This window comes from Vombatus ursinus, unplaced genomic scaffold, assembly GCF_900497805.2.
Source record: "Vombatus ursinus unplaced genomic scaffold, bare-nosed wombat genome assembly UNPS02009770.1, whole genome shotgun sequence".
Lineage (NCBI taxonomy): Eukaryota > Metazoa > Chordata > Mammalia > Diprotodontia > Vombatidae > Vombatus > Vombatus ursinus.
In genome coordinates this window covers 10,628,059-10,642,148 of record NW_020949548.1, presented here as the reverse complement: position 1 = coordinate 10,642,148, position 14,090 = coordinate 10,628,059, and the positions used below count along the sequence as shown (strand labels likewise).

Here is a 14,090-nt window from a genome sequence, read left to right as displayed (position 1 = left end):
TCATCCTTCTGTTTATTATCCCCATTTTATCCTAGCTATATCTTGGGGGCCATCTCCAGTCATCCTGATCTATATCTGGCCACTAGACCCATTGGCTCCAAAGGTAAAGGTGAGGCTGGTGACTTTGCACAGCCCTCCCTCACTTAAATCCAATTCACTTGTAAGTCACGGCATCACCTTCCTGAAGTCATGGTCCTCTTCCACCAAACAGCAGAAGCAGCAGCAGCCGCAGCAGCAGCAGCAGCAGCTATATGTTATTGTATGTAGTTGTTTACATGTTGTTTCCCCCATTAGACCAGAAGCTCCTTGAGAACAGAGACTATCATTTTGTTGCTGTTACTATTGTTGTTTTTGCCTGGCTTATCATGTCCCCACCCAGGATTTACTGCAGGGAAATTTCCAAATATATCTCACATCTCAGTAAGCATTTATTAGGTGTTTACCATGTGTCAGGCACTAAGCTAAGCACTGGGGATACAAATGAACAATAGTAATTCTTGCCATTGAGGAACGTAAATTCTAATGAGAGAAACATGTATACAAATGAGTTCACACTGTATAGAGTAGATGGGGGTGCATGGAGCATTCTAGAAAGACTCTCACCTCTAGTTCGAGGGTTTGCTGAGCCCTTTTCAGGGCTGCTCATCTACCTGTGGTGTCCACCTGTCTCCCAACTCTTCACCTGGAGCTCCAAGAAGCTGTAGCATTTACAGTGGGGCCACACCCCAGGAAACTGTCCCAGCAGACAGGGCTAAACCAGGTTGAAGGTAACCAAAAAGCCTTGGTGAGTTAGGGGAATGTCTACCCCAAACACATGAAGACTTCCCTGGCAGAATGGGCAGATGAGAACAGTTTGTTCCAATGGCCATGAAGGTGGTTGAAACAGGAGCTGTGGAGCACTTAGAGTTTGGTCAGACATCAAAGACACCAAGGTCACCCACGGCATCATGGGCCATTGCCAGCCACTGGCCTTTGATAACTCTGGAAGAGAGAGTAAGGTTGATGACTTTGTGCAACTGTGCCTCACTTAAATCCAATGCACATACAAGGCAAGACATTACTCTGTGATGTCATCGGTCCTCTTCAAAAACAAAGGACAAATAATAGCAATGTCCCTAGAGCAGATGACAGCCATGTTTATACTGAGAGCCGAGGAAAGACTGGACATTGATCTATGACTCTACAAGGAGAAAGAAATAGCATGAGACCTAAGGGTCTAATGAGAAAAAAAATTTCCAGCAACTAGGAGCTATGAGTTACGCCTTTGCTATATGTGCTCTCTGAGCTTGAGCCCACTTTCCCTGGGATTCTATATGCACTAGTGGGAGAACATGTCACAGACTTTTTGGAGGAAAAAGGGGGTATTTTGTTCCAACTATTCTTACTGTATTTTCTTAGTAAATACCCCTGTCTCAAAAGTTACTTAAGGCTGTCTGACTAAAGTGATTTTCAACAGATAATATTGAGGAAAACATACCAATGATGGGGCTCGAACCCAGTAGCATTAAAGCAGGGGTTCGCGAACTTGCTTTAAAACTTTTTCTTGACAACTGTATTTCAATATAATTGCTTTCCTTTGTAATCCTAAACATTTAAAAACATTATTCTGAGAAAGTGTGTATAACCCTTCAACAGACTGCCAAAGGGGTCCGTGGCATTAAAAAAGGTTAAGAACTCCCCTGCATTAGAAAATCACTTCTGATTCTTGGGGAGGGAAAGATCTAAAATTGTTCTGGAAGCTACCCAAGACTCATTTGTGATAGAAGGAGTTGGGATGTCTCCTCAAAGCTTACATGGGCTACTCATGTGGTCATATGTCATGGGCTACATTTGTTGTGTATTATGTTAGCTGCATAATACAGTGGGTATTCTGTGATAATTGGTACTGAGGAAGAAAATGAGATAGGGTGGGAAAGCAAACAATTTCCTTAGATAGAGCCACATTTTCTAACCCCATTGCTGTGGGAATCTACATTCTCTGACAATTATTCTTCCATACAGTGACCACAGTTGCCTGTGGCCTTGGAGTCAGGTTGAAAACCTACTAGATGACATCTTTTCTCCCGTGGAATTACTGAAAGTCCTGCCTTAGAGCTAGCAGCAGGGAGGAATGGGTGAACCAGGCTCATGAAAGTCTCTCATGGCCTTACACTTCTTCAGTTGCTTCCCTAGCTTTCCCCACAAACATTTGCCCTCATGGCCTCAGTCTCCCAGGAGCCAAACGACTCCAACTGCCAATCCCTAGAGAGGCAGGGAATCACATCATAGGTTGGGCATGTTCTGTTAAAGTGCCTCCTACAGCATAGGCTTAATAAATATTAAACATCAACAATCATGAATTCTTGACCCTTCTCCTAGACTGATGGTCAAGGCTTCCTGCCCCACTTGGCCAAATTGCAAAGCAGACTAAAGTTGTTTGCGCACAGAAACCTCTGGGATAGTATTAGGAATTGAGCTGCATCAAAAGAAATCCTGATAAACTGAAAAGTTGCAGAAAAATCTTCACCCTATTGTAGCTGGACGTCTCAACAGCTGCAATGGTATCATTTATGAAGCCAGCAGTATTCACAGGAGATCATTTCAGGAAGGATAGTTGTCTAACACCACCAGAATTGGGGCTGGGGTCTCCTCCCTTCCAAGGTCTGATTAAAATTAGGGAATCATAAACAGAGTCATAGAATCTGATCATGGGAAAGGACCTTAGGAATCATCTGCTCTAACGATCAACCAATGCAAAAATCTCACGTATGGCATCCCTGACAAATTGTTCTAGCACCAGATCCACCAGTCAATAAACATTTATCAAATGTCCACTGTATGCCAGGCACTGAGCTGAACATTAGGAATACAAAGTAGTGGTAAAAACAGTCCGGGACCTCAAGAAGCTTCTATTTCATCAGAGGAGACAACATGCACATACATCGGGGGGAGGTGTGTATATAGATCCATACATATATGTATATGTGTGTATATATAATATATATATACATATATATGTATGTGTATATAGCAAGGTGGGGGGGTGGATGGGGGTGGTGGAATGAGGAAGGCTCTAAAAACTACTAAGAATCAGGAAAGACTACGCTGTGTCTTAATGATCCTTAGGATTCTAAGAGGCTGAAATGAGAAGGGTGGCCATTTTAGCTATGAGAAATATCCAGTGCAAAAGCACAAAGGCAGATAGAGTGTTGAGCATGAGAAACAATACCAAGAATTATATGACCTTGGACAAGTCCTTTCATTTCTCTTGGCTTCACTTTACTTATCTGTAAAGTGGGCATAAAAATAGCAGCTAACTTTTCTGGAGTACTTTAAAGATTTACAAAGAGCTTTCCTCACAACAACTCTGTGAGGTGTCATTAATCCCATTTTACAAATAAGGAAACTGAGGCTCAGAAAAATGAAGTGGCTTGGCCCAACTCACAGAGCTAGTAAAGATCAGAGCCTGGACTTCAATCCAGGTCTACCACCAACACTGGTCATACCACCATGTTGCCTTTCTCCATAGTGATACAATTATGGATAGGGACTAAACATCTAGTTTCACTGATAAAGGGAAATTGTGGAGGAGAAAGCTCCCTCTACCAATGCAGGCCAACACCCTCTCTGAAGCTTAGTCTCAGTTGCCTGGCACACTAAGGAGTTAAGTGACTTGCCCAAGGTCACATAGCCAGTTTGTGTAGGTAAAGGTAGGATGTGTCAGGTATGACTGTGTCCATTTCTAAAAGGATTGAGTTTCTATTATTGGACATTTTGCATGCAGTTGTTTTGGCTGTTTCCCTCTTTATGTTAAGAGTTCTTACTAAGTGGGTCAAGCATTCAGTTCCTTACAAGTGTGAGTCCTCTGAAGAGGTAAGTGGGTACCAAGTTTAGAGAGGGAAGTAAGTAAATGGATGTTGGGGCCATGGAGAAGCCTGGTCACCACCCTCAACCCAGTACCTCCATATCCCCTTACTGTCTCAACTAGTATCCAATCACAAGCCATGCCCAGATGTTACAGTACAACTGAGTCAGTCTTCTGTTAGTGCTCTACATCTCATTACCAATAGAGGGCGCCCCCTTGGTTCTGCTTATACCACCTGGCCTGGCTGCTACCTCAAATACACTTTCTTTAACCTGTGGCTGGCTGACTCCTGCTGCCTAAGAGAAGGACAGGAAGAGGATAATGCAGTGCAGTGTCTTTGAATCATGTGAATAATTAATAATTTTGACTGCAGATGACATTTATATAGAACTTTAATATTTGCAAAGTCTTTTTCATTCATCAGCTCATATAGTCCTCCTGACAACCCTATGAGCTATTTGATACAGGTGTTACTATCACCATTTTAGAGATGAGGAAACTAAGGCTTGGAGAAAAGTAATAACTAGCATAGGGCCACTTGTGTTTTACCCCAGGGTGCCAACATAGGGAAGTGCATTTTCTCCATATGGCAAGCACTCCAGGTCACGTGGAGCTATAGGAAGAAACCCACACATCACCACTCCCATGATGGTTTTTGTGAGGAAGAAGCAGGCTCTGAACTCACCATTACCAAAGGTCCTCCTGCTGTTTTTCTTCTCGCCTGAGGCCATTTCTCCAATCACCAAGATGGTATGATGGCACCCAACTTAAGAGGGCTATCCATTGGCCAGCTGGCCTAGGGACCCATGGAACAATAGACACTAAGGATCAGTAGAGAAGGTGGCACGCCCTAACCTGGGGGTATATCCTTTCCACCCATCACCTACCCCTGCTTACTTGAACTCACCCCAGGTACTTGCTCATGGTATCACAGCTAGTAATTTATTACAGGCAGTCTTTGACTCCATGTCTCTCCTGCCTCCAATATACCATATTATCACAAAAATGCTCTGTGACTAATACTTTGATGGATTCATGATCTCATTAGAATGCTTACTCATTCTACTAATGCAAATCAACAATCTCTCAATGCTTTCTCATCTTGTGTGATTCTAAGACATGTAGAGTTTGGGCTCACTCTCCCAACCCACACTAGCACTTTCAAATTGGGTCCCCAGAGCAAGTCTGGCTACATCTCCTTGCAGGTTTCTAGAGTGACCTTTAAGGGACCTGAGGTATTTTTCTAATGATGTTGATCACAAACCCCCAACAAGTGTCTTCCCTCAAATATCAATTGATCATCTAACCAGTTAGTTTCTCCCCAATATCAATTAATTGGTTGATATCTCCTCAATATCAATTAACCAATTAAGAACAAATAGCTTTTACAAAGGAGTATTTACTAAGTAAATATAGCAAGGACAGAAGTACAAACCCACCCTTCCCAACCCTTCAAAACTATGGCACCCTCTTCCCTCAACACACCTACTCAGCTCAAGGGAGAATAGGTTCAAACTTTGTTGTTGTTCAGTCATTTTCAGTCACATGCGACTCTTTGTAACCCCATTTGGGGTTTTCTTGGCAAAGACACTGGAGTGGTTTGCCATTTCCTTCTCCAGCTCATTTTACAGATGAGGAAGCTGAGGCAAACAAGGTTAAATGACCTTCCCAGGGTCACATAGCTAGCAAGTATCTGAGAACAAATTTGAACTCATGAAAATGAGTCTTCCTGACCAGTCCCAGCACTCTATCCACTGGACTACCTAGCTGCCCAAGTTCAAACTTAAACTCAACTGAAAACATAACCCTAAAGTTCATTTCCAGTGGGTGCATAATTTATGGACAAATCACTACCTTTCTTGCAGGATACTATATCTCAGCTGCCGGTTTGATTCACTACTGGGCGGGGTCAAGGAGGTTACTCCTCAGGATTGGTTCCTTGATGTCCTGGGCTTCGTCAGTGACCAGCAGACTCCGCCATGGATTCCAATCACTGGATCTCTGGCGGCTTTTCCAGCCTTCTGGAATTAACCAGGTCAAAACTTGGTCCATCGATCTCTAATTCTCATACTGCTAAGATTAGGAAAGAATAAACACATCAGAGACAAAAACGAAACAAGCAGCACAATGCATTCATGTCCATGTGGTGATCTGAATGGAGGCATAAGGTACCCAGCAGCAAATTGTGACCATTTCCACTAGTATAATTTCTCTCACTACCTGGAAGCTTACAGCAGATATCGCCTTACTCACCACCAGGGAAAAGAGTGTTCTTTCATTTTTAGAGTCTTTTGTATGCACACTCAGTTATAGTTCAGCAGTCAAATAACAGATTTTTTTTTTTTTGTCATCACACAGTAAAGCTGATGATAAAGTCATGGGATACCTGTGCGTGCTCTGAGTCAAGGAAGGGAAGAGTCCCTTCATCACCCACTACCAGAAGCAAGCTTACCAATCCTCTACATGGATATATACCAGGTAGAGCATACTGCACATGCTTTAAGGACTGGATCCTCATTGGCCATCTCCACCATAACTCTTCTTTCTACAAATCCTCTATACCTATCCAAAATCACGGAGACCCTCCTTAGAGTCCCTTAACAGTTTACAAATGCAAGTGTCCAACTTGGCTTGTTCATCTATTGTTATGCATTCTTATTGCATGATTGATCCACATCCTTTTCTACTCATACACAGCCTCCAAGATGTTCTATAATGCTCCTTCTTGCTTATAAGTTGTTATTGATAATATGCCGCACCCTCCTTATACCCATGATGCTGCCTATGGGCTAGTTGTAAAATTCACGTTTCTGAGATCCTGGTCTATAGCTTGCCTAGCATCAGTGGGAGAACACTATGTTGTTATGGTGCTTCTGGAGCAAACTGTTTGGCATCACTGAAGATGTCTTTTTCCTAATACGAAACAGCTCAATCTCCTCTTCCTGTTCAATTCTATGACCACCTTACTGGTCTGCAGTGTTTGCCCAAGCTAAAGGTCCAAGTTGCTCCTCCAGCTAATTGGCAAAGTGTGCAAAACTCATCTCTCATGTTTTTCCCCAAGTGGATGGTTTAGCCTGACCTCTTTCACACTGCTGTGAATTACATCGAGGAGGCTTTGTGGTGTTCTGGGGATCGTTTCGATTAGTAGGAATGGAAAGGAAAGAGATAAGCATTTATATTATGCCTACTATGTGCCAGGCATTGTGCTAAGTGCTTTATGTTATCTCATTGGATACAATGTCATCTGCAAATGGGGCAAACAGGAGCAGCTGGAGAATTTCTCCACTGATAGGCAATATTCTTTTTATAAGGACTCTGTAAGATATCACCCATGATATGGCAAACACCTTAGGTGTTTCCTGATATTACAGCTCACTTTATGTCAACACTCTAGACAAATCACTGAATAAAGCTATCTCCACAGTCTCATCTCTAATAGGGTCCTGTATAATTTTAATGTATGTGTAGGAGACACCTTGTTTGAGGACAGCCTTCAAGGCTACATTTGTTCTACCAATTCACAAGCTTTTTAAAAAATCAATAATCAGTATACAGAATAGGATCTTATATTCTCCGCATCTCTCAGGCAGTAGCATGGCCGTAAAAATGTTGTCAGCTAAAGAAAGTCTGTGAAACCTCTGGGTATTCACTTCTTATGTTTTCATCAAGAATGTCCTTGATAGGGGGTAGCTAGGTGGTGCAGTGGATAGAGCACCAGCACTGGAGTCAGGAGGACCTGAGTTTAAATTCTGCCTCAGACACTTGACAGTTACTAGCTGTGCTACCCTGGACAAGTCACTTAACCCTAACTTGCCTAAAAAAAAGTCCTTGATGAATGGAAAGATTATTCTTATGAAGATTTTATAGAAATGAGAAAGAAGGCACATGAATCAGTAGTTGCTAATATTGTCTGTCCCCTCTACAACCTCCTTTTTTTGTGATCTTTTCGGTTCTTTTGAAATCTTCCCCTCTTTGAGATATCATGGAAGTCATTCCCTGCTTTCCCACATCCTTCCCCCACCTCAAGTTCCACTTACATGATACTCACAATGGCACCAATAGTTCCATAGCTGCTTTCCTCCATTCACCACCATTATCATCTACTAAGACCTCCTCAGTCAGGATGAGATTCTCTGACATCTACAAGATTGGGGAAATCAGAACAGGCTGTGCCGAGAAGTGGAGAAGACAGTCTCCTGTAGGACAAAGGGCACTATTGATGATTCACTCCTTGGTGGAAATACCTCTGCTGAAGTTCCTACTAGTGGAACTTCACAAAAGAATCCTACAAAAAGTACCTCGAAGATTGCATGAAATCAGTTCCAAGGCAGACTTGAAGAATAGAAGCCAAATAGAGGAAAAAGCTTTTATGATTGGAACTACAGAACAAATCAAACATACCCTCATAATTTCAAAAACTATCAGTTTTTTATAGGTAACAACAGTAATCCAGATGTCATGTCAAGATGGCTTTATTGAACTTCTGTGAGGGTAGTGTGATCCCATTTATGACTTTCTTTAAGAATAGTTTAGCAATGAAGAAATCTTTTTTTGGGGACGTGGGAAGGCAATTGGGGTTAAGTTACTTCCCCAGTCACTTAGCTAGTAAGTGTTAATGTGTCTGAGACCAGATTTGAAGTCAGGTCTTCCTGATTCCAGGGCTGGTACTCTATCCATTTCACCACCTAGCTGCCCCCACAATGAAGAAATCTTACCAAATTTAGTTGATTACTTTACATCATCTTACATTACATTACCAAAACTGACTGCTTTTGTCATTTATACCACACCAGGACTTGGGACAAACTAGGACTGACGTCATCTTGAACTTCATTCATTTATTTTTTTTCCTTTGATTTATATGGAGTAGAGGTATCATTTTAAGAAAATGTTACTTAGGTCACCTAAAATAAACCATATTTTAAACCATTGGGGAAATTCCTCTTGGTCTAACTTTTTTAAAGCTCAAATTATAATAATTAGCTACAATCATTGTACTTGATCCTAGGTTACTTTGCATTATAAAACTGTCTTCAGATAGACCTTTCTATAGTTGTCTACTTATGAAGCTGAAATCTAAAACCTGCCTGCTAGTTGAATCTGGGCTAAATAAGGGGGGAGATGCCTACAGGCATGCCAACAATATGAAGTGGACCTTTCTACATTTCATTTCATCATCTGCAAACTGAAATAGAGTTAATGCTGGGTGAGATTAGTCAAACTGAATAAAATGAAACCACGTTTAAAAATAATAATAAAAAGTCAGTCCCTGAGTGGCTTTACAATTGCATCAACTCTACCATGGTTTTATTCTGTATATATTTGGCCAAGTGTAATTACTCTTAGAATTTCATCTTCTTAAAGGCCATTCCTATTTCCTCACATGCTACATTAGGGACTGGGAAGGTAATGGTTGTTCTGTTACTGCTAATGAAATAAATTACATCTAAGGACAGCAGATCTGTACCTTTTCAAGTGTACATGTTTTTTTCCCCTTTTGAGAGGTAGCATGACATCATGGATAGTCAGCTAGACTTGAATTAAGAAGATCTGGGTTCAGATCCTGCCTCTAATCCTTACCGGCTGTGTGGTCATAAGTAGGTTGTTTCATTTCTCTGGGTCTCAGTTTCCTTATCCATAAAATGAAGGGGCTGGGCTAGAAGACCTCTCAAATTCTTTCCAGCTATGGAGCTATGCTCTTTTGATCTTATAATCCAGTCACTAAGTGTGATTATCTAAACTCTAACCTAACCTGTTTAAACAAGCCATTAATTCTGGAAAATGACAGGTGGACAAAAGAACATTGACCTTCATTATCACCATTTCTTAGAGGTGTTTAACCAATGCAAAACAATTCCTACAATAGGGAGGCCTAAACCCATTCAGAATCTATCTTAGTCTCTGAAGACAATCTCCTCGCCAAGTACAGAAACATGGCAGCCAAAGGCAAAACTAGTTCCTTTGTTATTTGAAAAAAATAAAGTAGCAAGTGGCTGAGTTAGAATTCAAACCCAGGTCCTCTGATTAAAAATCTAGTCTTCTTTGCACTGCATTGGACTGCCTCCTTTGTTTCTCTGAGGAGAAATGCGAAATATTTTTGCTATTTCTTAACAATTTGTTTAGGTCTTCTGGTTTTGTTTAGATCAAGAGTGCCAGCGTGGCTGTGGTTCAGTTGAATTTGGTTCAGCAAACATTAAGTGCCTACTGTGTGTCAGGTACTTTGCTCTGAGCTCAGGAAACAAAGACTGGGTCTCTGGCATGATGCCATAAAGAAATCCAGCCTCTTATTTAAAAAACAAAGCAAAACAAAACACTTTTATAGCCTGACAATGTACCTCACCCAACTCCCTTTTACGTGAATCCCTTGAAACTGCATAAGCCATGAATACTTTCCCCCTTTGGCACCTTCTGTGTGGGGGAAAATCCATGGGAATGCTCAGAATATAAACCCGGCCAGCAAGTACTACAACTATATCCAAAGATTAGACTGCAGCAAAAGAGAAGCGGACCACAATATTGGAATAAAAGAGTACAAGTCTACAGCCATATTAAACAAAGATTTAGCAGATAATACCTTGGTAAGGAACAAATTATGGAAAAAATTAAGAGAATATCTCAAAGATTATCATAGCATCAACACAACATATCAACATTTTTTAGGATATAGCTGGAGCAAATTTATAGCCCTGGATGGCAATATTAATAATAAAGAAAAAAAATTGAGGAATTGTACTTGCTTTCAGAAAAATGGGAAAATAAAATCAGCACTGAAAGATAATTAAATTAAAAGCAGAAATTGGTTTCATTAGAAAATCAAAAAATAAATTCATAAATAAAATCGAGAATTCTTTTTGGAAAGACCAATAAATTTGAAAAGCAACCAACACATTTAATTTTGAAAGGAAAATTTATCAAAATTGGGAACACAATTTCTGTGGAAACCAATGATATTACCAGAAGGAACCCAGAAAGCATTGCTAAGGGTTATCAAGTTCTAGGCAAGAAACCAAGGAAGTGGTGATTCTGTCATCACTGCTGGCAAAGATAGAACAAAAATGGTTAGCAGCCAGTGGAAACCCAAGATAAATGGGGAAACGGTCAAATAACAAATCTCTGTATTCAATGAATTCACGTGGCCAGATCCAGATGAACAACTCTTTGAATACTGAAAGAAACGGCCAGAGTGATTGTTGACCTTCTACCAGTCTTTTTTGAAAGCATGTAGAGAGGGGCAACTAGGTGGCTCAGTGGATAGAGCACTGGCCCTGAAGTCAGGAGGACCTGAGTTCAAATCTGGCCTCAGACCAAACACTTGACACTTACTAGCTGTGTGACCCTGGGCAAGTCACTTAACCCCAATTACCTAAAAATTTTTTTTTAAAAATTAAAAAAAAACTCATAGAGGCATGATATGTAGGAGGTTATTAGAAAAAAAGAAGCAAACTTCTTTTTTGGACAGCCTAGGAAATTTTTAAGGAACTGTATTTGCTTTTAGAAAAATGAGAAAATAAAATAAGCACTAAAAGATAATTAAATTAAAAGCAGAAATAGGTTTCATTAGAAAATTTAAAATTAAATTCATAAATAAAATTGAGAATTATTTTTGAAAAGATCAATAAATTTGAAAAGCAACCAACTACTATAACTACTACTAAGGAATGGTTATTTTCAAGAGGCAGATTTTCATAGAATCAGTGAACTGGAGCTAGATAGGACCTTGCAGGCCATCTACTTAGTTCAACCTCCCCCCTCCCCCACCCCCACCCCCACCCCATTACTGATGAAGAAACCTAAACCAAGGGAGGTTAAGTGATTTGCCTGAGGTCATATAGGTACAGTTAGGAGCAGAACCAGAATCTGAAACAGACTCTCGGACTCAATACGTGGAAACCTTCCTATGGTGATGCACACGGCTCTGAAGCCATTTATTATTTCAACTCACACTCACATTGATAAGTGGGATCCCCAGAACTTAGATGTTACTTGTCCCCTTCAGAGTCTAAGGTCAGTTTTAAAGGCTTTGGGGTTATCTTTGTAATGCTATAGCTCAGGAGCCTTCACTAGTGTGCTTCCCACCATTATTATTAGTTGGTGTCAATTAGCTATCCAGACTTAATTAGCTTTTAGGAAGGGTTATTTACTAAAATGATATAAAAAGACCAGTTGGTTTGAAAAAAAATCTCCCCAAAAGTCTAGGACACACTCTCGCAGCAGTACAACCAGAGTTCAGGGGAAAAGTAAGACCCAGGTTAGGTGGTGGTGGTAATTATTCTTGTTCTTGTTCTTGTTGTTGTTGTTGTTGTTGAACCTTTGTTCTCAAAGAGGACCAATGACATCAGAAGGGTGATGGCTTGACTTGCAAGTGCATTGGATTTAAGTGAGGCGGGGCTGTGCAAATCATCAGCCTCACTCTCTCCTCCAGAGTCATCCGGTTCCAGTGGCAAGACATAGGTCAGGATGACTGGCAATGACCCCCTCCAGTTTAGGGCACATCTGGCAAAGGAGGGTAATTTACAACTTCTGGAAATGCTTTTACTGGAGTTCTTCAAGAACTCCCTTAGCTGCGGTCTTTCCTCATCTTATCCAATCAGTCCTTTACTTCTGATTCAGACTCTGCTATCAGTTGTTTCAAAGATGCTGCTAGGACACTGATGGGAAGATGTAAAGCCCCAAAACTTGCCCTTCAAAGCTCTGACCAAGCTGGGGTAAGGAAAGGAGCAGGAGAGGAGACCAAGACTGAAGCATTCTCCTCCCCTCCTCCTCTCCTTCAGCTGTCTTGGGGAATCAGCTGTGACATTATCTCCTGGCTTGCCACCTGCTCACAACCCTTGGATTCTGAACTAGATCTTGGTCTGATACTGGCTGTAGAGGATATGATCAAGTCCTTTGACCCAGTGGTGTCAAATTCAAATAGAAATGGATCTCTGCAGAATTTGACTTAGCAAACCACAAATTAACATTATCTGTGTTGTATTGTATTTTTATTTATTTTGTTAAATATTTTCCACTTCCATTATCCCAGCTTCTTCCACTCATTTTCTACTTTACCCATCAGAAGCTGAGTTCTTCTTTGAGTCTATCTTTCGTGAAGTGATTTTAAAGATCACCACGATGTGTAGCCTATTATTCTTCACCCTACCCTTCCTTTCTGATTAATTCCAGGGACCATCTGATATTGTCAAATTTTTACAGTCAGTTTAACATCTTATCATCCAGCCACTTTTCTGTGAGGTGTCTTTGAAAAACAAACTCTCTTACACTAGAATGACCAGCTCTTGATAAAGCCATTTTGTTCTTAATGATGCCTGCATCCCTTTATAAATACTCTTCTCTCATTCTTTTAATAATACATTTTAGAATTCAAAGTCAAGTTCATTGGCCTGTAATTTGGGGACTGAACCTTTTCCTCTGTAATTTATGAACCTTTTAATTGCTTTCCAAAAAGATTCTAAAAGTTTGCAGTTCCACCAGCAAGAATGAGCATATCTTTTTCTCCACATCCCCACCAGCACTGAGTTTCATTGCTTTCAATTATGTTTATAAATTTGGTGGATGTGAGGTAGTACTTCAAAATAATTTAAATCTGTATTATTTCTTTGAATAAGTTTAAGGTTCTACACATTTTCTTTTCCTCTATTTTTAAAGAAATTATTTTACTATTTATAACATTCCTTTTTTTTTAAATTTTGAGTTCCAAATCCTCTCACTCCCTCCCTTCCCCCCTCACCTATTGAGAAGACAGGAAATGTGGTATCAAGGTTCTACATATTTTCAAGTAATCATTTAAAAATTTTTCTTTATTTTTAACATTTTCTTTTAAAATTTTGAGTTCTAAATTCTCTCCCTTCCTCCCACCCCTTCCCCATCCACTGAGAAGGCAAGCAATATGATATCAATTATAGACATATGAAATCATGCAAAACATATTTCTACATTAGCCATATTTTTTAAAGGAAGAAAAATAAAGAAAGTGAGAAAATTATATTTTAATTTGCACTCAGAACTCATCAATTCTCTTTCTGGAGGTGGATAGCATTTTTTTCATCATGAGTCCTTTGGAATTGTCTTGGACCATTGTACTGATCAGAGTAATCAAGTCTTTCATAGTTGATCATCATTCCCACATTGCTATTACTGTGATAATGATCTCCTGGTTTTTCTCACTTCACTCTCCATTCATTTAAATAGGTCTTGCTACATTTTTCTGAAACCAACCCCCTTGTCATCTTTTATAGCACAATTGTAC

At 40.2% G+C, this 14,090-nt stretch overlaps 1 long non-coding RNA gene across 1 annotated transcript; it reads right to left on the bottom strand.

The window, feature by feature from the left end:
* Positions 1 to 893: 893 nt before the first annotated feature.
* On the bottom strand, positions 894 to 5,911 carry LOC114036118. Its single transcript, XR_003568301.1, has 3 exons — positions 5,699 to 5,911; positions 4,530 to 4,640; positions 894 to 981 (listed from the first exon to the last, which is right to left on the bottom strand). It is a non-coding gene; the product is annotated as an uncharacterized LOC114036118 (long non-coding RNA).
* Between the last annotated feature and the right edge of the window lie 8,179 nt (positions 5,912 to 14,090).